Below are 24,438 nucleotides of genomic sequence, written 5' to 3' on the forward strand. Positions count from 1 at the left end.
CTATATGTGCATTTTAAATGGATACACAACATTTGAGAATTAAAGCGCAAGCGTATTGGACAAATGCATAGGTATCGTGAAAGTACTTATTTAATATGACACATGCATAGTGTTTTTGAACAAATACATTGCTTCGCATTTGTTACATGTTAAGGAGCTTCAACAATTCCTCGGCCTAGTAAACTGCCTTGCATGATTCTATCAAAATATTGTAGAAGTAGTGTAGGAGCACCCATGGAACAAACAAAATTAGAGGACAAAGGACCACAAGATGATCAAATGTTTTGCATTTTTCATTTAATGGGTCTAAAACATGTGTATTGAATGCATTTTTATTCATTTGTACGGCTATGAAGCAATTGATGTAAAAGAATCTCCAGAAGTCATAGTTATGAACCTAATTTAGTCATGTGGTCAAGAGTGTAAAAATGAACAATGAAAGGTTGTATATGAAGTAAAAGGTCATGTTTAGTCCATTTTGATATGATTTGAGGGTTTATACAAAGTCCTCAAGTCATGGAGAGCAAAAATGCAAAAATGCAAAAATGCTATAAAAGTTGTAAAAGTGCAATGTTCCCAAATTTGCGATTTTGAAACATTTGCACCAAAAGGTGGTCATAAGTTGGTTACGAAGGTCATAACTACCTACAAAGGTATAAATGTGTTGTAATGGTCGTTCAAAACAAAATAGAGGAGGAGACTAAATTGGAAGCATTTTGGAGTATTTTCTAGTTTCTTGTTTTGTAGTTATTATTATATCTCTATTTCTAGGCCTTGTATTGACCTGTACAGCTTGAAAATAGTGTATCGTCGATGTAGATAGTTAGAGTTTTGAATAAGCTTCCTTTTGGTTTGTGGATGGGCCATATTCATCAAAAAATGAGGAAGTTATGGCTAATTTAATAAAAAGATGTTTAAAACCTTCATTTTCTTGGTAGTTGAGAAGGGTTTGATCATAGAACGAGTTTTAACCATGGGAAAATGTTGAATCTTACATTTTTGAAAAGTAGATTCAATTTAATTTCAAATGAATGTGGTTTGAGACTGATTGGTTAAGTTTTTGAAAAGTTATGTTGATGCCCTAGGCAAGGATTAGACATGCAAGTTTCCTACTTGTTTATGACAAATAAAAAGAGTGTTGTTACGAGGGCCATATCTCAACATTTCACTATTGAATGTTGTTGCATTTTGGATATGTTGTGTAGGGTTAAGTTTTCTAAAGATCCAACAGTGTGATTGAGAAGTTTTTATCTCATGCAACTGTTATAGACCTCTGTGTATAGGTCTATCAAAGAGCATAGCAAGCAGGTATATTCTTGATTATTTGTTTTAGAATCGTGGTTGAGGAATTAGATGGGCTCATAAGACCATAAGAATTGGAGAGATGGTAGATAGTTAAGTTTTCTATAACTTTTATTATTACTAGTAAAATTAGTTTTGATGTTAAGGTCAACCAAAGGAATTTTCAATAACTACCTCAAGAAGGCTAAATTTAGAACAATTGTCAAAGATTAATGGTTGTGATAATCAATATATGAAATTAAGTAATTTGTATGTTGAAGTAATTGTCAAAGATTAATGGTTGTGATAATCAATATATGTTGACAATTGAATTAAGTAATTTGAATGTTGAAGTTGGAAGGGATATATAATGTCTCTTTTGATAGGATTAAAGAACCTATCATAAATGTTATTGTTTTGGTGATTTCATGTTGCTTTGCGTCTAGTGAAGTGTTCTCATACTAAAAAGAAGATTGGATCAATAGTATCCTAGCAATTTGAAGAGTTCTTCATGATTCTCTGCATCAAGAAGATAGAAATTTGTTAACCAAATTGTCAAAGAAGAATCCAGAGCCCTAGATGGCTAAACATGATGAAGCAATCAATAGAATTAAGAACAAATGTTAGCAATTACCACCACGACTTCCAAGCAATTTGCCTAAAATAGTTGAAACAGATGCCAGTGAAACAAGTTGGGGAGCTATATTAAAAGAAACATTAACTGATGGTCTTGAAGAAATTGTCAAATATGCATCTAGTAGTTTCATAGAAAGTGTCCAGAGTGTAATTCTTGTGTAAAGTCCTAGTCTAGTTGGTAAGAAGGTGGAGTGTATGCTCTAGACCTGCGCAGACTATGAAAAATCAAACCCTTCTTTTTCGCCATTAGTTGTAAGCTATCTAAAGTCTTTGTTGTAAGCGAGTGATGCAATGAGTAAAAAGACTGTCCACCATGTCCAAATCCATCTAAAATCTATTTGTTCTTGCAGCTATCAAAATTTAGTATCAGAGCTTATAATTATTTCTATTATAAAATCCTTTGAAGTAATATAAGTTATCTTTTGTTAAATCTTTGTGTTTGTGCCTAAAATCCTTCTCTAGTTTTCTTATTTAAACCGTGGTACCGGCAATATATCCTACAAAAAACCGAAGTGTGTATATGGGTATAAAACTGTTGGTCACTGGAAAACTTTGAAGCTAACGGAGACAAGGACGTCGAGCACACCTCTAGTTGATTTTATTGAAGACCATGTTGAAGACAAACAAATAGAAAGCTTTGAAGATGTTGCACATGGGACTTTGGGCATTGGTTGAAGATCAAGATGTCATCAATATTTGCCTATATAAATTTGGAATACGAGTTGAAGATGTTATCGATGTGGTAATAAAATATAGACGGTGTGGTCTTAATGCCAAAAGGTAAGACATTCCATTCATATAAATATTGTGGGATAGTAAAATGAGTATTATATCTATTAGTGGGATGAACAGAGATTTGCAAAAACCCTTTTGTTAATCAAATTTGGAATAGATATTTGCACCTTGTATAACTTGTCAAAAATTATCCTTACTTGGCAAAGGGTTTTGGTTGTCTTATAGGTACCTATTCATTGAGTGGCTTCTAATTCACAACCAATCTTTTTTCTAGAAGTTCATTTCTGAATTCACCTTTCTTGGGAACATACATAGCTTGGTATGCACAAGATGATTGGGATGTAGAAATTATACCCTTTTATAGGAGTTTAGTAGTCTCCTTCTTTACTAATTCAGCTTCATATTTGCTTAACAAAAAAGAATTTGCCCTTGCTTTTGGAAGCATTTCTTTCCCTTCTGCATATTTTTTCAAAGGAAGTTTGGCTTCCAAAATTTTCTTTAATTTGGTCAAGTCCTTCGACATGATTTTTTCATTGAATTCTAGTTGTAATTGTTGGAATTCGTCCTATAATTGATCAACTTATCTAGTAAACTAAATCCTATTATCCCTTTTCTTTGAACTAGATGTTACCCTGGTTTTACTAGTAATTGCCTTAGGTTCATGTACTTGCTCAAAGGTATGACCATTGAGTTTAACATTATTAGCATGTAGTTCAATTGGTTGCCAATTACTAATAGCCTAGCTTCAAAGCAAGCAATCATATCCATCAATTTCATAATTTACAAATTGAAGATAATGGATGGTTCCATTAGGAAACTATACAAGAGCAAAACAAAAAAGGGAAGAAGAATCATATGTATCGGAAAATCTAATCTTGGTGTCAAAGTGTTGCCATATCTTAGTAAGGAAACAATTGTATCTAGCTAGATTTAAAATCCAAACCAGTGTCTAATAGCATGTACAAATTATACATTTTATGTCTTGGAAAGTGTATTGCCAAGGTTATACCAAGACATAAAGTTCACTTCATCATGGAACAAGATTTTTCTTTTGAAGATTCAGGGGGATTGTTTCCCTTTGTTTGAAGTTCTTCAATATATTCTTTTAATTTGACTTCTTGTTCAGATAGCTTAGGGGAGACTTTTTCTTTTTCACATTCTTTTTCCTTGTTGAAGTACTAAGTTGGATGTGACAAGTCTTAATTGTTTTTCCATCAATAACCACCTTAAGTAATTGAGGTGTGTGCCTTCAAAATTAAAAAACATTGTAAATTTGTAAAGAATTAGTAGAGCAAAAAATTGCTACTCTGCAAACAATGGAAACTTAATTCACTCACCAATGTCGAAAACAACAAAACCCCTTCCATGGACACAACGAAAAAATCACTTGGGCGAAATGTTCAAATGTATCCACCGCAAGCTTACAGATGTCATTGACTAGTTATGAGGAGAGATATTCTACCAAGTTTTAAACTACCATGGCACCAACATAGAAATTTATTCAATAATTATGGCATTGGCACTACAATTGGTTGAAGGTAAAGACATAATCAAGTTTACAATGATGAAGTTGGTTCCTTCTGAGGCATTGTTGGGTTTAGATGAGATTCTTAAGGCCTCAATTCCTAGTATTGGAATTAACTTGGGCGAGGAACAAAGTGGTTTTGAAAAAATCTCAAGAACAAAGTACACTCCATTTGTCAAGGGTTTCATAAAAGATTTAAAGATTCAAGGAGGCAAGGAAGGCTTGGTTTTCCCTCAAACTATTGGTTATGCAACAGATTATGGATGAGGACATTGCAAAAGATGAAGAGAGATTCTAGAAGCTTAGGAGCGCATGGGAGGAAACAAATAAAAATTGTAGAAGCTTAGACATGCAAGGAATGAAGCTTAATGTTGTGCTTAGAGCAAGAATCCAAGGCTTCATCCCTCATGCCCTTTGGTTAAGTCTGGATGATCTTCCTTCACCCTCTAATGTTCAAGTGTTTGGTCTAGTTGGCCTGGTTTCTCTTGTTTAGTTTTTCTTTGACAATTTTGTGAAAAATTGTCAAGCTAAGTAGTTTGGGCTACATTTGAGGTGTAAGAATGTTTTTTTGAAGACTACAAATCTTGGTATAAAGTTTTATTGCCAATTATGTTTAAAGATTTAATGGCCTACAGTTTTACAAATGACTTGTTACAGCGGGGATTGGAGCCCTCTTTTTGCTAATTGCATAATGATGAATTGCAAAACATACAGGAAGGAATGAAACTGATGTAAATTGCAGGTCGGAAGATTTCTTATCATCGACAAAGCTGTAATTGTCGAGGATGTAATGTGTGTTATTCTGATGCTCTACACCCAATTTTGGGGAATTGATGTCACATTGTATATATTTGTATAATAACAGTAGCAGAACTCATAGAATGAATCGATAATGTGGTACAATTGCTAGGTTTTTGGATAAGTTGCTCTTAGTTATGACTCCATCATTGTAAATTTGAAGCTGGTTTTGAAACACTACTCTAGTTTATGTAATGTTTCTTTATCTTTTAATAAAATCAACATTACTGCCAAGCAAAACAAAATACATTTTCTTGCTACACATTGCCTGAAATGAACAAAGATCAAATGTTTGAAGATAAATCACAATAACTTGCTCTAATTCACTCAAACACAACAATGAACAAAAGTAATTTAGAAGGACAACTTGCTGCCTTTCATTTAAATCAGAAAAGAAACTGATTACAGTGCTCAAAAAAAATGAGTTACAATAAACTCTTGAAAATGAGTCACAAGGTCTCTTATTTGTTGTATGCACCAGAATAAAGCAAGAACTAAAAAGGGGACCTTTTTCTGCTTTTTATGAAGAAAAGAGATTGAAATCAAGTCCTCAATCATCAATCGGAAATTAAATCAGGCATATCAACCAATTTTCAAAATTCAAATTTATATCATTGTTACACCCGTGAAATCTACCAGAACTTGAATAAAATACCTCCTTGGGTCGTAAATTGAATATGATGCAAAAAGGCCTTCAAACTGCTCCCAACTGACTATTTGTAAGCCCTGGACTTGTCTTGCAAGCAGCATCCATGTGGGGTCTCTAAATGAAGGATAACTGCTGCTTTCACCGCATAATTCCTCCTTTCTAGGCCTCATATTGCAGCATTAGTTAAAACTCCATTTCTTGTCTGTCTTTTGTTCCTCCTCTAGTGCATTTGACATTACTGTCTTCTCTCACCCAAATACATCCTCACTATCAACACACAATCATTGTTTATCATAGAACACACTCCTAAACAATATTCTGTGAGTTTAAGGATCTCTAATTTCCACTCTTACTGTCTTGCTACTATTCAATTCAGACCTAGCCTTCTCTTTTCCCTTGAGAGAGTAGGACTAAGCCTAGGATTGTACTCTTTCAATTGCAATTGATCACTTAATGATAAAACTGTCAACAACTATTTTGCACTATCCTAAAGTGTTGTCTTCATATCTCTCTTTTAAACCATTCACAATGCATTCCTTGGTTATGGGCTCTATATTAGTAAAGGGAGTGGTAATGTGTCCTTTTCTGTTCTATATGGTCTTGTGAGGTTTTCACACCATCACCCTATTGCACAAGGAGACTACCCCTGTTTTTTTTTAGTTTTCATTGTTAATAGGTGTAGACTGTCATATAGATTGACAACATTTTGAGGTCTTGCAAATCTTTAGAGAGTCAAGTTTGATTGGGAAAGTCTTCAAGAAAGTGAGTATTTAAGATTAAGTTTGTGTGAACAACCAAGGAATGGCATTCGGCAGGGATTTGATTTGAATCATTACTTGGTAATTTTCAGAGTGTTTAAGTCAAGCACAAGGGCCTCACAAATTTAGCCAAATCAAGACATTGGGCCCAAACCAAGTCCAATTCCATGCCAAACATCAAAGTGCGCTCAACAAAAAGCCCAATTTTGAGTAGTAAATAGAAAGGTTGAGTTTAATGAGTAAGGCAAGTATCAATTAAGACGAGACAAAATGCCAAATCAAGGAATAGTCTTGACTTGAACAAGCCAACTATAATTCACAGTGCAATATATCTCTTGCCCAACTATTCTTGAAATTTCAACCTAAAATAGCAATGTAGAAGTGATCTCACCCAACTCATGGGTGGTTTCTGCAAATAACAGAAGAAGAATCATGGTAATAACCAAACTCATAGCTGATTTCCGAAAAAGTGCAATGTACTTAGCTCGACTCATACCTGATTTCCGAAAAAGGTCATGTACTTAGCCCAATCCTTGTGTGATTTCTGTGTCAGCTCTTGTGTGTTTCGCCCGATTGGCCCCTAATTCCCACCCTTGGTCATAGCCATATAATTTGGTTAAAAACAACCCATATGCATATTGACCCTCTTCAAATAGACATGACCAATCAGTCTAGTACCTGTATAAGGGCAATTGCAACTTCATTCCAAATGACAGCCACAACTAGTCAGAAGCAGATCAATTTAGAAGCAGGGCAAATTGACTTCAACCAGCAGTGAACTCTATTTAAAAAAGTCGAATCTGTGAAGAGCATTTACCAATATTCATGATCAAATATGGAATACATTGAGACTAAGACCATTGAAATGTGCAAGCCCAGATTTTTTTAAGAGGAATTCAGTTCCAAAGAAATATGAGTTACAGGCGAGCGATAAAGATACAAAATCTAGAGGTTAGGAGGTTAAACATATCAGGCCGGGTTGAAAAAATAAAAATTTCATTGCTATCCAGATGTTAAATGGCATTGTGAAGGTGCTGTTGAAAGATTGGAATTGAATTTGTTAGACTATGATTAATTTATGTAATATTCACGTTATCATTAGCATAAAAGTCAGCAGATATAAAACAGATTTCCAATTCAAGAAATCAAATCACAAATGTTGCTATGAACTTTACATGTTTGCCACTGACTCTTTTGGTTTGAAATTAAAATGTGAAAATTTGAATGTTTACCAAGATAATATTCCGGGATGTCCCGGTGCTTCACCCCTGTGAGCATCACCTAAATCCAATGAGTGCTAAGTGTTTTATTTATTCTCATGAGAGATGGATTCATGTTGAATCACTACTCATGAAACATGGGTCAATGAGTTTGACTCAATATCACACAGTTAAATTCTGATAACAATATCACAAATTGACTTGCTGTGGAAATTATCTCCTACTTATTAATCGATGAGATTAAGGGGCTTTCTAATGAATGGTTCGTAAGGCACGACACTTGGTGAAGGTTTTGCAAATGGGGTTGCAAGCTTTGGGTTTAACCATGGAGGAAACTCCATAGTTAAGCACACTCAGGCTGGAGTAGTACTGAGATGGGTGACCTCCCGGGAAGTCCCGGTGCTTCACCCCTATGAGCATCACCGAGATCCAATGAGTTCTAAGTGTTCTATTTATTCTCATGAGAGATGGATTCATGTTGAATCACTACTCATGAAACATGGGTCAATGAGTTTGACTCAAAATCATACAGTTAAATCCTGATAGCAATATCACAAGATAATGTTCTTTTGTAATGTGAAAGAATTGAGGAAGGTGGAAAGGTAAGTGTCAAGTTGAAACATGTAGCAAGGAGCTAAATGCTTCAAGTGCGAACATAATTTCAACATTGATGACACAACATTGAGACCTCAAGCACCATCAATCTACAAATTGTTCATCAATTCAAAGGTGCTTTTAAGTTGAAGATTAAGTCAATAAGATGCAAATCCAAAATCAGGTTCAAAGTCCTCAAGATTGAATTCCAAGATCCAGTGCAACACCATGATTAAGTCTGCTAGCAAATAAGAAAATCATTAGAAACTTGAACTTCCTTTGGAAGTCCAAGTTCAATTTCAATATTCAAGTATATGGAGTACCTACATCATTTCAACAAGTTCAAAATCATGGCCATGAGAAGATTTCTGAATAAAAGAAGATAGAGAAAAATTATGAAAATCAAACAACTTGGGTCATCAGAATTTAGTGAAGCCTTGAAAGTTGAGTATCAAGAGATATTAATTCATCCCCAAGAAATTGACCAAGCCAAATTCATAGCTGATTTGCAAAATAGGGCAATGTACTTAGCTCAACTCATACCTAATTTCCAAAAAAGGTCATGTACTTAACCGAACCCTTGTGTGATGTCCACTCCAGCCCTCGAGTGTTTCGCCCAATTGACCCCTATTTTCAGGATCTTTTCTTCAAAAAAGGCAACTAAAGGTCCTGATTGTTTTAGTTCTTGCTTCTTTCTTTTGCAGAAAACAAAGAAACTGTCTTTTAACTTCAGTTTCTACACATTATAACTCTTGTAATGTGAACTGTCTGATTTAATTAAAACAGCAAGTCTAATTTAATTAAAACAGCACGCATTTCCTTCTTTATCTTCATGTTCTTATGATGTATGGATGATTTTGAAAGAAAGTCACTGTGATTGGTTCCAGATCCTTCAATTTTTGTTCATTGCAAGCAAATGCTAAATAAGAATTTGCATGATTAGCACAAGCTATATGTTGTGTTGACTAGTTTACCAAATGTTTATGTACTCAATGTGATGGAACCTCAATTTTTTGCAAAATTAAGGCCTCCATTTATATACTATCTTTTCACTCAATTTTACCAGCATATGTTGACAAAAGCAGGAGTCTGAAATCTCTTAGTGTGAATTTTATGATGCACTCTCGAGTAGATCTTGGAATATTTGGGTATCATCCAAAAGCAGCACATCCACAGAGTTATTATCCGAGGCCCTATCATTCGCCCATGACAGGTTTTATAAGGTCAGAAATGATTGATGGAATGGTAGTGTCATACAGATAGCTTTCAAACAGATCTCAAATTGGAGATATTCCACAGTATTTGTCAGAGGATCCTAAATTAATAAAGCTGGAAGTTACCAATCAAATTTGTCATAGGACCAAACAAATTCCAAGAGTCTTATGCTTGTGAATGGCTATTGCGAATAGCAAGCAGCGGTAAAACAAAGTGAAAGATGCATATATTCTACCTATTATTATTGATTCAGAAATCATATAGAAAATCAAAGGAGGGTTTATGCACAGCCTGGCATATAACGAAAGTTGGACACTATAATGATGTGCAAGAAAAGAATACATTTCAGTTACCTATGCATGATATTGGAATCACCGATGCAGATGGTGCTACACTCTGCTTGTCTCAGAAATTTCAAGATCCTGAATGCAATCAAAATAATAATATGCTGATTGTAGCATTCTGGTCAGTAACTATGTTGAGCCTGGGACCTTGCAGGATGGTATTAATTCTTATATGGTAAAACGTCAGTGCATAGATGAAGTGTTGTATATATCACAAGATTGAAATGTTACGAGTGTTGAAGGCACTGTTCTCTGTTGGCATCATACACGGGGATTTGAGGCCTGACAACTTACTTATTCGCCACAATAGTGATGAATTCTACAAAGAATGTAATCCAACAATGATGATAGGGTGCAGTAATGTTGATAGTGTTTCCAGGGATTCATCATTTTTGAAGTGCGGCTTATAAAGTTATAATTTGTGCAAACCATCGAATCAATCTTGTTCCTCTATGGCAACAAAAATGTACAGGTCGAATGACATGTTGCAGGTTTTTAGAGGATCGTGTGCATGATCATGGAGGCATGTGTATAAACCTAATGGAGGTATCCAGAGGAGTCAGAAAGTCCGCCCTACGACTCTATATCATGCACCTCGTAGAGCTTGCCGAGAGGTCTTCATCCATCATGCTGGTTCACAAAGCAAGGAAGAATGAGCAAACCCATGAATATTGAAGAATGAAGACCTGCTAAATCCACCATTGCTATTTGCAGAGATTGAATGACCCGGCGCGAGGAGAAGGGATGTAATCTTGATTATTTTATATCTGATTAAACTTCTGGTTTTTTGGTGCAGGATTATTTGCGTGGGCGAGAAGCCTCGAGTGACAAAGAAGAGTTTGGCGCAAGTCACCGTGTCTGTGTATTCCCACACTCAAATGCCCAGAGGTATACTTGTCATCATCCGGGAGAAGCTTCAGTGATTTGGTTTCTACACGGATATGAAGTTTCAGCGATTCGGTTTCTTTAGCAATTATTAAATTTGGATTGGTTATCATATAGTAAGGGGAAAGCATGAAAAAACCGATCATTATTAAATCATAATTATGTTAAAATTACATGATCGGTTATTTGTTGCAAAAGGGTGCGATGGTTAACAATGCCCCTTCATCCATTATATATATAAGATGTAAAAATCAAAACGGGAGAGACTTAAGAGACACAATATTCATATCCATATTTTAATTTTTACCTCTTGTATATATTATGATATATTTTATTCTTTCAATGGTGAAGAATGAAATTTTGAACTAAGTCTATGGATGCGGATTATTGAACAAATGTATTTTTTATATGCAACTTTGGAGTCAAATGCATTGGATGGATCGTCTGTAAGGATTGTCTCAGTGTATTTTATTTCCAGCATGATCAGTAAGAAGTATTTTTTTATTTTATTTGCTTAAAGTTTTTAGAAGTCAAGAATACTATATAGTTCGTCTTTTATGATCATTTCTCAATTTTATAAATAATTTATTGTCAGAGTAAGTAGATCAAATCAATTGTGGCTATTTGAACTCGACAAATACAAATATTGTGAAATATTTTAATTGTTTCCTTATTTGTATCTATTTTATCCTAATAAGGGTTAAAATATTATAGACTGGTTTAAATATGTGTAAAAACAATTGATTTATCGCATCTTGATGACTAAACTAGTTATAAATTCAATGTACATAACATCATAAAGTTGTATGTGAAAACTTATAGTTCTGACTCTATCACCCTTTGGCACTGGTCTTTATATTTTTTCATAATTCAAATCTATAGCTGGCAATTATTTCATATCCTTCCTTAAAAGAATTAATGTATTCATTTGTTGCAATCATTATTTTTTATTTAAAAAACATTCATATATTCATTTATTATTCCTAACCCGTAATTCGCAAACTTAAAGTTTCCTATTATTCTTGCCATTTGGAAACTTTCACTATATTTGTGCTCTAACCAATCTGCTATAAGGATCTTGGATGTAAGACTGTTGTCTAGGATCAGGTACATCCGCCTCGGTTTTGCAGAGCTGGAAGTGCAGGGAACTCGGACCGTGTTGTTCAGTCCCGTCAAGTTGACCTTAACCGGTTGGATATCCCAGCATCGAGCAGGCAAGGCTCGTAGGATTCCAATCTGCGATTTTGGGAACCAACACAATGAACAAGTTGGAGTTGTGAATGCTCTAAATGTTTGTTATATCAGCTTGTGGCTCAAGTAGTATTTAAGTTGATGTATCACCTTATAGTAAAATAGTTTTCAGTTTAAAGTCATCTCTCTTATCCTTTCCTCGTCAATTCAATAGTTTTTTAAAGATCTTAAAAGGAACCAACCCTTTAATCCAGAATTTCATCCTTGCCAAAGGTCACCCACAGGCTAAGAATGAGCCCATGTTTCACGTTACCTGAATCTAGACTTAGTTAAGGTACAATCCTTAGTGACAAACTACATCAGCCTTTATAAAGACACACTAGAAAAAACAAAGAATGAAAAGAAATTGGATAATGTAGAGAAGCTCTTGGAAGAAGATTGTAGGCAAAAGGAACATCTCATTGAATCAGATCCAAGCTATGAAAAGTCAAAATTCCTAGGACAGGTTGTGTACCTTGAGCAAGACAGGGTAAATAAGGCTTACAAGGTAAAGAAATTAAAACAGAATAAATATTATTTGGCTCCTTTGATTGTGAAAGGAAGAATCTAATTTCAATTAATCAAAAATTCAAGGCAGCGATTAATTATTAAAGGGTGCACTCTTGCAAGAGCAGTAGGTTTTATGAAGAGATGTGATCCTCTTCCAAAAAGATCATTCCATGGATTCAATCAAAGCACAACTCAATTCATATCAATTCAGAAAGCCAATTTATTCAGCTATATACATAATCAAAAAAAAAATCAAGAATTAATCTATAACTTAAAAATGGGGATTTCTACAAACCTTGGTTTAGCCAAATCAAAGTTTTGCAAATCTTCATTCCGATTTTTGGGATTTTACTTGAACTGTTTGTTTCACTCGGAAGATGCATGTGAAGACACATTTTTATGCGGGAGCTTGGAGTTGAAGGCAAATTTCAAAAAGTAGTCCAATCTATTGTTTTTACACTCCTTAAAAAACATAACCAGGTTTTGATTTTCAATTCCTACTTGCTAGTAGGAAGTTGGAAAACCTGGTTTTGAGGCAAAATTGGAAGTCCGGTATGCTAAAATTCCATTTTGTCATTTTTGAAACAAACACAAAAAATTTCAAATCCGGATTTTCAAAAAGCCAATTCTGTCATCTTCCAGGAACCAAACAGACCCTAATATCATTGTTTGGTAGGGAAATGGGGAAATTCTAGCTAGTGATTAACTATAGGACCGAAACCTCTTTCACTAGACAGTCAAATACAAACCACAAATAGGTGGTATGCTTGACTAGCTCTCATTCAAAGAGTCATTTTATTCCATTGTTACTTAAAACATTGTTTAATGGATTCACATGTTTGCTAATTAGGTTCTAAAAATGTGTAAATGAACAAATAAATTGATAAAAATTCACTAGTAGAGAAACGTAATGCTACAAGAAAAAACAGATCTGAAACAATGATCCAAAAATATATGTGACAAAAAGCAGAACTTGAAATGCTAATTACTGTGGCTAGGTGTCATAATCCTGACAAGTGCCCAGTTTAATTTGCAGAGCAGATTTGATATCGAAAGCCTCTAAACTGCCTTCCCACTCAAGTTTCAAACCAAACAAGGAGGTCATTGGTGCTAGGCACCACTAACCTAAAGATTATGACACTAGTTATCTTTGACCAGTACTTTCATCATATAAAAATTTAAATATCATTGTTCCTGAGTCATTGACTACCTATGTCTTCAGAATTTGCCTAAGACCTTTGAACCTACAAGAGAGAGACAATATGGTATGGTGGCTATATAAGGGCTTGCCTTAATCAAGCCCCCATTTTGCTGATCTCCACGTTCACTATATCCAAATTAAATCTGAAAACAATCATGTGTTCTACAAACCTTAAGTGTATATAAGATTGTAACTAGCATAAGTGCATAAACATAATAAGAGACCTACTCAAGTGTGTTAGAGTGAACCCAAAATGAGACAATCAAAGGTGATGCATATATTAACTCAAAAATATATGAATCACATGAATGAATATATAAAACTCAGATCTAAAGCTAAATTGCAGAAATGCAAGAATGATATGGAATCATACCAAACCCCTTAGGGAGAAGTACAAGCCAATTATTAATCAGTGACACCCTATCATCCTCCAACATTCTTTGAAACTTCCATCACGATGATGAATAATTGATGAAGACTTGACAATGCTGATTATTCCTCAAATTTGTCAATCTGTAGTCTCACATTAGACAGCAATTTCACATTACAAGATAGCATAATGAATGATATTGATAAAAGTAACTTTTTTATATATGAGAAACAAGCTTAAAATTGATAAAAGGACGACTCATTGTGGTCATATCCCAAATTTCAAGACCAAATCCAGAAATGTTAAGGCCAAACATTATTCTCCCAAAATTTCGGCCAACAATGACACAATAAAATAGGCCCCCACTTTGAGACAAGTGAGATAATAAGGATAGTATTGGATCTAGAATTTTAATTTGGATTGACGAAATTTAAGTGTCACAAAGTATGTTGAGATTTTACAATAGGATAGGACTCATTTTCTTGATTAAGGGATAATTCAATGCTAGAAATGGTCCTAAAATGCTTTACGGAGAGGAAAACTATGTTGATGATAAGGGTAGTGTGAAATTAGACTCCTATTTAGAGTACAATGTACGACACTAAATCACTACACAATAATGCATTAAATATGTTAATGTTATAAGGCACTGGATGGGTTAATCAATGCAACCACAAATCTATAAGCTTTTACAATTAACTTCCACAACATCCAACATGCTGGAAACCCTTGGTCAGAGAGAAAAACGACGGTGGAAATTAGTACACACAAGTCTCACTACTACAGTAATAAAATTGCCCTGTCAAGAGCATTGCATTACCCATTTAGGGGCATACCTAGTTAAGAGTATCTATAGCTCAATCAAAAGCTATTACAAAAAACGTCATGTTAAGAACTAACCAGTTAAGGGATTTGAAAGCGCCTTCTGGGAGTCACCTAATTAGAAGATCTAATCTTCAGTCCTATTTGAATCCTACTTACCCTGTTAGGAGAGAGCCGTTATTAGGATTCAACATGTGAAAGTGACTGAAATTAGCACTCACTACTTGACAGATCCAATGATACTCTGCTCAATTACTCTACTCTGAATTGCTTCTACAACACTTCTACCTTAACGCCTTTATGCATCACAATTGATTGCAACACTTCACAACAAATACAACAATTCAATTTACAACTCTATTTATATACTTTTTTATGTCAGTGGAAAAACCCTAAACATGTTCCTAAAGTCAGCTCCAAAAGCAATTGAACTTTGTGAGTGAGAGCACCAAACCACAAATTCTACATCTTAGATATCGGCCCCAAAAACTTCAATAAGATTCAAGTCATCTTTTGACTTTTGGTCCATTGGATTACCCATTCAAACCAACTAACCCTATCGGTACTCTGTTCTAACTATTGTCGCCGCTTCATCAAATCTTTGCATTTACTCAAAGTGGTTGATGCAACTCTATGACTCTAATGATGCTTCCATATCAACCGCATACTCTGAAACATCCAAAGCCTTTCATTGTTGATCATTTATATCATAGTTGGCTATCATAACGTAGTGCACGAAACACTTAGAAAATTCATTTAGCCAATCCAATCTTCTATTGGTATGGCTACCTCTCAGAATGATTTGTTGCCAACAATAACAACACTACTTTGATACTTCATGCTTTCTAATGCCAACAATCTCTTCCAACTTCATCATTTTGACAACAATTTCCAACTTCACCATTATGCAAACAATCTTTCCCTTTGGTGTTGATGGCAACACCTAGTGAAAAATTGACCTAGTGTCTAGACAAGGAATAACGTGTTCCTACCAACAAGAAAATTGAGTCCCCCTTAGATATTCACTAAGTAACTCCCCTTGTTGCAATCAAACAATTTTTGACTGACCACTAACTCCCCCTTTGACAACAATGACAAAGGTATACAAAAGATATACCAAATGCCAAAATTGTATTACTGGTATGCACTTAGATCCAACTAAGGACATTTGCAAAATTGGTCTATACAACCTAAAGATCATTCTCTCAACTAATCTAGCATATATTGTCAACATAGTTGCTTCCGCCTCATGTCCCATAAGTATAACCCATGAGGTCCTTGGTTCCACTGCTTCCATGAGGCGTGTATCGGTGTTAACCATAAAACAAATAATATCCTTATACTTCTCCACTATATCTGATGGAATTAACTGTCTCTAATGAATTTCCTTCTAAAAACTCTTGAAGTAGCCCTATAACCTGTGAAATTATTCCCAAGCACCCTAATGCAATTAAACAACTATTGATGTATCCATGGACCATATACTACTTCCAACACTGAGAAAGAAATTCTGCAAGTACAAGAATAAACCCATGAGTACCCAATTGGACTTGAATGGTTGTCTCTTATCTTTCTTGTATATTCAGACATAGTTGCTCCCTCATAATTTCGTAGATGTCATAATTTGCATTCTCCTTGACCATTTGGTAAGCAGTAGGAATAGTGGAAGTCAAGATGCTATTCATTTTGTATCAATGATACACTGTGTATCCTGACACCATTCAATGATGTCATTAATTGTCATCGCTAGTTTATCCCACTTCAATCCAATCAGTCAAGTTACTTCATCTTGTTGTGCAATCCTTAGTGTCAAAAACACAAAATCCAGTAACTACATGAATGGCTTCCTTCGTAATCGTATAGGGTCGGTCAAGCTACATGAATTGATCATGTACTTGGCTAAGCACATATCTAACTTGTTCATCATCAAAATCCTTTTGGAAATGATAGCATGAACAAACCCTTATCTAAAACCCTTTCGTGTTCATTCTTAAACACCAGGTTGTAGGGCAACTTTTCATACTACTCAAATGGGCTCAGTGGTTTGGGGGCCTTCTCTCCTTAGTTATGATTGGGCCTTGATCGAGCAGGTTCAGACATTGCTTCTACAACGTATCATCAAATGTCACATATTCACTCCTCACAATATAATTCTTGCAAAGTTTGGGGCTCATCCTTTCAATCTTCTGGCTATATTTGATTTGGTTTGGTTCCTTCATCGTCTGCGTGGTTTTGCAGATTCAATGGGTGAGTGTGACAGATATTCCTACCTGGCATATTGCTCCTTTGTTGCTATTGCACGTTCCGATACCAGCTCTTCGGCTCGTTGTTGGTATGCACAAACATCTTCCCTGTTGAGCTCGATTGGGATTGATATTGATCATCTCCCTCCTTTTCAGTTCTCTTTGAATGCCCCTGCTCATCTCATCCCCTCTAGACAGGAATTAAATGAGCATGTCAGACTTGACATTTACAGACAGTATATTATTACTAATTGGACTAACCCTCATGGTGGCTTACATTCGAGAATGCCCTTATATGCGAAGCACTTTCTTGACATCAACGATGGGATTATTGTTCGCCCTACTTACCTTTCTCAACGGTGGAGTCATGCCCTTCGTATCTCTTTGGGTTCTTTCAAAGTTGGTTCTCATCGTCTTCGTGCTCAGACAGACCATCAAACTGATAGAGTTAGAATGGATCTGTACTTTAGCTAAGGTCGAGACAGAGACTCACTTTATTTTTCAATGCCCTATCTATTATGAGTTCCGAGGGAGATTTTATTGTTTGTTTCAAGATTGCTTCTCTCTTTCTGCATTCTTCAGTTATTGTGACCAGCGGTGTCTTGCGCTCTTATCCCTAGCCTAGCCCTAGCCCTAGCCCTATAATTTTTAGGGTAGGTTAGGTATGGCCTAGAATTTTATGGGGGCCAAGCTATCATTTTAGGTAGGTTAGCCTATAAAATTCTAGGGTATCTTCAAGAAGCCACTTTGCTCCGTAATAGTACTTTACAGTCTCTACTTCCTCATCGACTTTGCTCGGACCAGCCTATTACTGCCATTTTTGCACCCCTACTCCTTTACGGGGTGTGAAAAGGTCAGCTGCTTCTTCTAGTTCTGTCGGTCATTCCAGATGTGTCAAATCTCACAGTGGTTATGTCAACAACACTCCTCCACAAGTTCTCAGAGACAATTCAAGGCTCATGTTCACCTATGATCTTATCCTTCTGTGACTGCTTTCTTTTTGCCAAGGAAAGACTCATAGTCTTTTCCTTGTCCTCTCTCTTCTTATCTCTTGTTATCTCTTATTTTTGTTCGCTTTTCTCAGACACTGTTTGGTGCTCCTACTGTTGTCAGCGTTCTGGTTGTGAACTCTCAGTCCCATAGACCTTTTGTGGTCTTTTGAACATTAATAATCTTATCTTATCACTATTGCAGTGTTTCATTGCATTTTAAGTGCTACGTTTGATATGAGTCTGCTAGTCATAGTTTGTTTTAAGTGCAGTGAAAGGCTAGTAATGATGTATCTCTGCAGTCTATAATGATGTGAGTGTAAATTCATATAGGTATACAAGTTTCTTGATGAATGTCTATACCCTATTCAGTCTATATATTAATGATCAATTGTTCAATTTTCAGCAATGAGAAAGGGGGACGAACTTAGCTTGATTAAAATTTGGTGACTAATGTCATATACAGCACTCCTGATGAGCATGGACAATGATGTTCAAGTCACCCGCACAGTTTCTTCTTCAAAGAGGATCTTTTGGAAGCCATTCATGGAGTGCAAGTTTTTAGACTTGCTTCATGAACAAGTCAATCTTGGAAGGAAAGGTGAGGGAGGGTTTAAAAGAGAATCCTGGGCATGGAGAGCTGAACTTGACTTGTCAAAGGATATTTTCAAGAACAAGCTCAAAACATGGAAGCAAGGATATAGAATAATGAAAGAATTGAAAAGTACTAGTGGTTTTGTGTGGAATGAAACAACTCACAAAATGAAACAACTCAATCTATGGATGTTGATGACACAATTTGGGTAGATCTATTGAATATAACATGCCCTTTCATATGTTTTGTTTTTATTCAAATCTACCTTATTAAATTAGCAATAATAGTCAAATAAGTAATTCAATCTTTATGCCAACATGCAGAGGAAAGAATTTTAAAAGGCCAAAGTGTTTAAGAGGCAATCATTTTGATACTATAATGAGTTAGCCTTGATTGTGGGGAATGACATGGTTGAGTGTGCCACACCTCAAGAAACAAAAGAACGGCACACTTTCGATAAGACCCTAGATCTTGATGATGATTATGACAATATTGGTACAAATATTCAAATTGTCGCTGAGTTGGATGACGAAGATATGAGTATACCTATATCCAATCAATGTAGTGCAGCCAGTGGGAAACAAGCTCATTCAGCATCATCATCAAGGAGGCCAAAGAGGAAGAAGGCAAGTATGGCTAGTTCTGTGGATGGGATGTCTTTGTTAATCAATAAGCTAAATGAGACCCTCTTTAAGCCTCATGTTATCGAATTGGGTGAATCTCATGTAAGAAAAGATTTACATCATGTCTATGCTGCACTAAAAGCCATCCCTGAACTATGTCGAAGTACTATGATTGTGGCATTTGACACTTTTGCGGTTGATCCTAATAGAGCCAAAGGGTTCTTGATAATGACTAGAGCGAATAAAGTTTCCAGGGCTCTAGTAGCTTTTATGTTGTTCGTATACTGCAGGATGCATATACGTTAAAGCATATACTTTTAAGATCGCTTGTATTACTGTTTGATGTTGCTTATTTTTGGTTGTTCACATCCCGTTTGATGGATTTTTGCAAGGATTTTGAGATGTTTGGCAACTGTTTGTCAGAATTTTTAGATCTGAATATAGAGCGTGCATTTATTTTGGCATTGCTAAGTTTTAATGATTTGAATATATAACATACATTTATTTTCCTCTTTGGCCTTTATGTATTCATCATGCATGATTCCATTGCTCACCTTGGATCTATTTATTTTTGCATTTTCACTAATGATATTTTCTTTTAAACCATTTTCTTCAGTTGACATTGTCTTTTGTTGCACATTCATTGGAATTGCATCCCCCTTAACATCTGTAAATGGTTGCAAGCCGTTTAGCAGCTTAGTTGATTCCACATGAGTAGAACACAAATCAGTTGCGGAGTATATTTTATCTTCCATGCACTCCCCTCTTGTTAAGTGGTTATGGATGATCTTGATATGCATCACTTGATGTTAAATGTAACCTAACGGTCACATTCAAAATATAAAAGTGTTGTTTGTTATGTTGATGTTTGATAGCTTCAGTTGGATAAACTTATATATGATTATACATGAGATATAATTTGTTGTTATACGAGAAAAATTAATATAACAATTATGTGTGTATGTGAGAGAAAGAGATAAAGAGAGATTAAATTTGTTATTAATTATAAGATTAACGAATAGACATGTCCCATGACGGGACGTGTCTCTTCACAGCTTATTCTCAATATAAATAATATATCGTTGTCATTTGGAAAAAACATATTAAATGGCAGTGCTTAGTACATCTGCAACGATCTTCAAAAATTCAACATGGTACCAAAGCATCAGGATGCAAATGTAGAAAAAAGAAAAGATGCACAACAATTGTTGAATAGGAGGAAGGGGTATGTAAAAGAACAACAAAGATCTTTAGAATACAATTATTTATGAAGATTCAGTTCTTGAATGTATTCATGACTGGCTTTGGTTCGAATAATTTATGATTTTGGTTGAAGACATTCATGTCTAAAATACATCCATGTTATGTCAATCATTCAGTTTTCCTTTTGGAATATTATCAGTTTTGAAACTGTTTCAGAATCCATTCTGCCGGCTACAATTCGTAGTATTTGTTTCTAACAAGAGTCATTATGGAATCTGTTTCATAAGATGGTCAGGTTGGTTGAATTTTGTATGAAGTAATTCTGTTCCATTTGACATCGATTTAAAAACCTAGTTGAATTTGTGGAAATGAAATATCTTTCGTGTTATCGGGCTTCCACAACCAAGTCTAAAGATTTTGATTTATAATTCAAATTATTGACTTTTTTATCATTTATGCTTCATAATTTATGATATCGACTTGGTTGATGATGACATCAAATCTGCATTTGATAACTGGCATGATATCGTTATCCCATGGTATTGACTCCATATATCGGTGGTAGTAAGTTTATTTTATCAGTTTGAACCCAATTAAATTTGATATCAGTTCTGCAAATTAGGGTTGGGTATTTCTTGAAGAATTGGGTATCTATTTAGCTGATCACATATTGAATCAGATATGGCCTTGCCTGTCGATTCATGCCATCCCATGTAACATTGAAGCAGTGTAGAAGTCTTGTTAGCTGATTCATAAGTCACAGACAATGGGCATTACCACCGAATCAAATGTGGGCACTATATGTGAGCAAAACAAATCGTCTTGATTGTGTCACAGAAGAATGACGTGGGTTCCATTGAGGGACAAACCAAAACAAAAGAATGATGTGGAGTACGATAAGAGAATGATACAGGATGACTTAGAGTATGGAGTATGGTCCCACCAACGACCAGTTACATATGGGACATTGATAATCAATATTGCAGTCTTAAGGTGATTAATACATTGATCCAATGGTCTCATTAGATAACCAAGAAGGAAGATCTAGAGAAGTGGAGAAGTGAATGAAGGAAGCGAACAGGAGATTATGAAGTGGAAAACAGGAACTGGAACATTTTGCTTCAAGAATGCGAACATTATGTTTTTTTTAAAGGTGGAGATAATTAAAATAAAGGAGTAAAAGAATAAGATTAAAAGGTCCATCGTTATTTGTATGTTAACTTGCTATTTGATTGCCCAACAAACATTATATTTGATCCATTAAACAATGGAAAGGAAGAAGAGTTCGATTGAATAATGAGGGCAAATTATCAATCGTAAATAATTAGAGATGGGGTGGGATATGTCGTACAAATTCAGTCAATCATAATTGAATAACATGTCGGTTAATATAATAAGTGAACATAGTCATATGATTATAATGTGTTAGAGGCATAGTGCGTTGATCAAACAAGGTATGTCTTATTTATAAATATGGGTGTATAATTGAATATACCTTTGGTAATCGAAATATATATATATGTATATATGCACTTCTAATATTATGAAACTTTGTATTATTGAAAATGTAAAATAAAGAGATGTTATAATCATTTATGTTAGTAATAGGCATGAGTTAAATTACTAACATTTTGGTTAATGTATTATTGAAAATATAAAATAAAGAGTTGTTATAATCATTTATGTTAGTAATAGGCATGAGTTAAATTACTAACATTTTGGTTAATATTAATATTCTATAAAAGCTATGTGCCTTGATCTTTTCCTCCGAGGATGTTATTGCAGAAAAAAATGGAAGATTAAAAGGCAGTCTTACTATTCTGGATGAAGAGCTCAAATGATTTGCATTTAGATGGAGTGACACTTCTTCAAATGTCAAGGAACTTGGAAGATAGATGTTCAAAGAGAGTCTGACATATTCGTCTGAATGAGTAGATAGAGGACATTGATTCAGTCAACCTTTGGATATCTTGGTCATATTAATTCAGAGAGAGTAAACCATGTTGTGATGGATTCTCCAGCGATCAATAAATTGTAGCAGTCAAGAGGATTGCGATCCATGAATATACCTCGTGACTATGTGATTTTAATGCGCCTAACCTCTATGTACATCATGAGGAAGTGACGACTTCCAAATGATGTCACATGTATTTGTAGAAGTTATTGAAAGGTGACAATCTTACAATAATTTAATTTTCTATTATGATGGATATCTTACGATGTCTATGCAGATCATGATGGTTTATACCTTGCATGGTAGATGTTTATATTGTAAGCATTATGAGAATGCGGTGGTACATACCTTATAAACATTTTTTGAGTATATGGTGAATGTTATGCAAATTGATGTTCTAGAGGCCATTACACAAAGTACATGGTGAATATCATACGACTTGAAGATCTGGGGGCCATTACTCATAATACTTATTATGGAGGCCATTACTCAAAGAGTATCTGGTGTATATCATATGTTGATATTCTGTAGACCAATAGTCAATTGTGATATCAAAATGGTGAATATCATATGTTGATCATCTGCAAACCATTACCTTATTGAGTGCATGGTGAATATCAAGGGTTGATATTATGGAGACCATTACTCAAAGTATTCGATGAATATCAGAGATTCTAAAGGTCAATACTCATGATATCAAATGTGACATGAAAATGGTGGATACCTTCTGATCAAAGATATCCTTAAATGTTTGTTATTCCTAATATTATCAATGGAGTAATATTTGTCTTGTGTTTATCCTCCCTAGCTAAGAAAGAGTGTTGATGTTTGATAGCTTCAGTTGGATAAACTTATATATAATTATATATGAGATATAATTTATTGTTAGATGAGAAAAATTAATATAATAATTATGTGTGTGTGTTAGAGAGAGAGTGAGAGATTAAATTTGTTATTAATTATAAGATTAACGAATAGACATGTCCCATGAAGGGACGTGTCTCTTCACAGCTTATTCGCAATATATATATCGTTGTCATTTGAAAAACACATACCAAATACATGGCAGTGCTTAGTACACATCTGCAGCGATCTTCTGAAATTCAACATGTTAAGTATACCATACTTCTGCAATGTAACCAGTGATCCATGGATTACTTATGGTGATACTTGATAGGATACATAATTTTATGGAGCTTCAATATACATATATAAGGATGGCTGCTTCACACTTGATTGATGTAATCGTTAGAGTATTTGATCTACATGTAATTGTCTAATGCATGCTTATAGTCTTATTGTTTCATATTGCCATCTGCTGTTGGAAGTTGTTATATTGATGTTATTAATATCAAGATTGTCTGCTCCAAGTTCAAAAACATGACCTTGTAAACAAATGAGTGGCTCATGTAAACATAGTGAATCTTGTTTCTCCAATATAGCCTTCTTATCGCTGTCAATCCTTTAATTAATGGTTTATGAAGTTGCTAGATGGAAAATCGTTAAGTATCATAAATAAGCAAATTTTCCTTGACTGGATTATTACTTCAGCTTCGTCTTTATATCCTCCACGAAGCAACAGGCTCTTCCATCAAGAAAAAATGCAACTGTTTGAACTACTAATTTGAAATGCACAATTCCTACTTCTATTTTCTAACTGCTTTTAGCTGTTCAATGTCTGCAACACCTTGATCACATGTGAATATAATGCTAGATTGTTTTTTATGAAAAGGATGTGCACATTACAATGTCATGAGAGCCCATGAACACGGGACCTCCTGCTTCTGTGGTCTACATATCAGTGATACAATATATTTTAACTTGATTCTAGGACACAAGACAAAACTGGCCAATGAACACAGGATCGCATAGTCCCTGTTGCACATCCATTGGAATTGCATCCCGCTTAACATCTGTAAATAGTTGTAAGCCGTTTAGCAGCTTAGTTGATTCCACATGAGTAGAAAACAAATCAGTTGTGGAGAATATTTTATCTTCCATGTACTTCTCGTCAAGCCCTGTGATTTGAGCCAGCCAAAAACTCTTAATTTAGGTTTA

The 24,438-nt window shown here is 34.9% G+C and overlaps 1 protein-coding gene across 3 annotated transcripts in view; it reads right to left on the minus strand.

The window, feature by feature from the left end:
* Nucleotides 1–55: 55 nt before the first annotated feature.
* The window catches only part of LOC149528877 (uncharacterized), a 29,011-nt gene continuing 4,628 nt past the window's right edge, over nt 56–24,438 (minus strand). The window contains exons 2-3 of one of the 3 annotated variants that reach the window (XR_016358546.1): nt 13,955–14,094; nt 56–1,800 (exon numbers count right to left, since the gene is read on the minus strand). The gene's annotated coding sequence lies outside the window, so the exon portion shown is untranslated. Of the gene's footprint in view, nt 1,801–5,328; nt 7,061–13,835; nt 14,095–24,438 lie in introns of those variants that run through there. The other 2 variants (XR_016358547.1, XM_089809153.1) reach the window with 2 other exon arrangements.

The sequence above is a fragment of the Cupressus sempervirens genome, chromosome 11 (assembly GCF_028749045.1).
Source record: "Cupressus sempervirens isolate cs-2001-9-10 chromosome 11, ASM2874904v1, whole genome shotgun sequence".
Classification (NCBI taxonomy): Eukaryota; Viridiplantae; Streptophyta; class Pinopsida; order Cupressales; family Cupressaceae; genus Cupressus; species Cupressus sempervirens.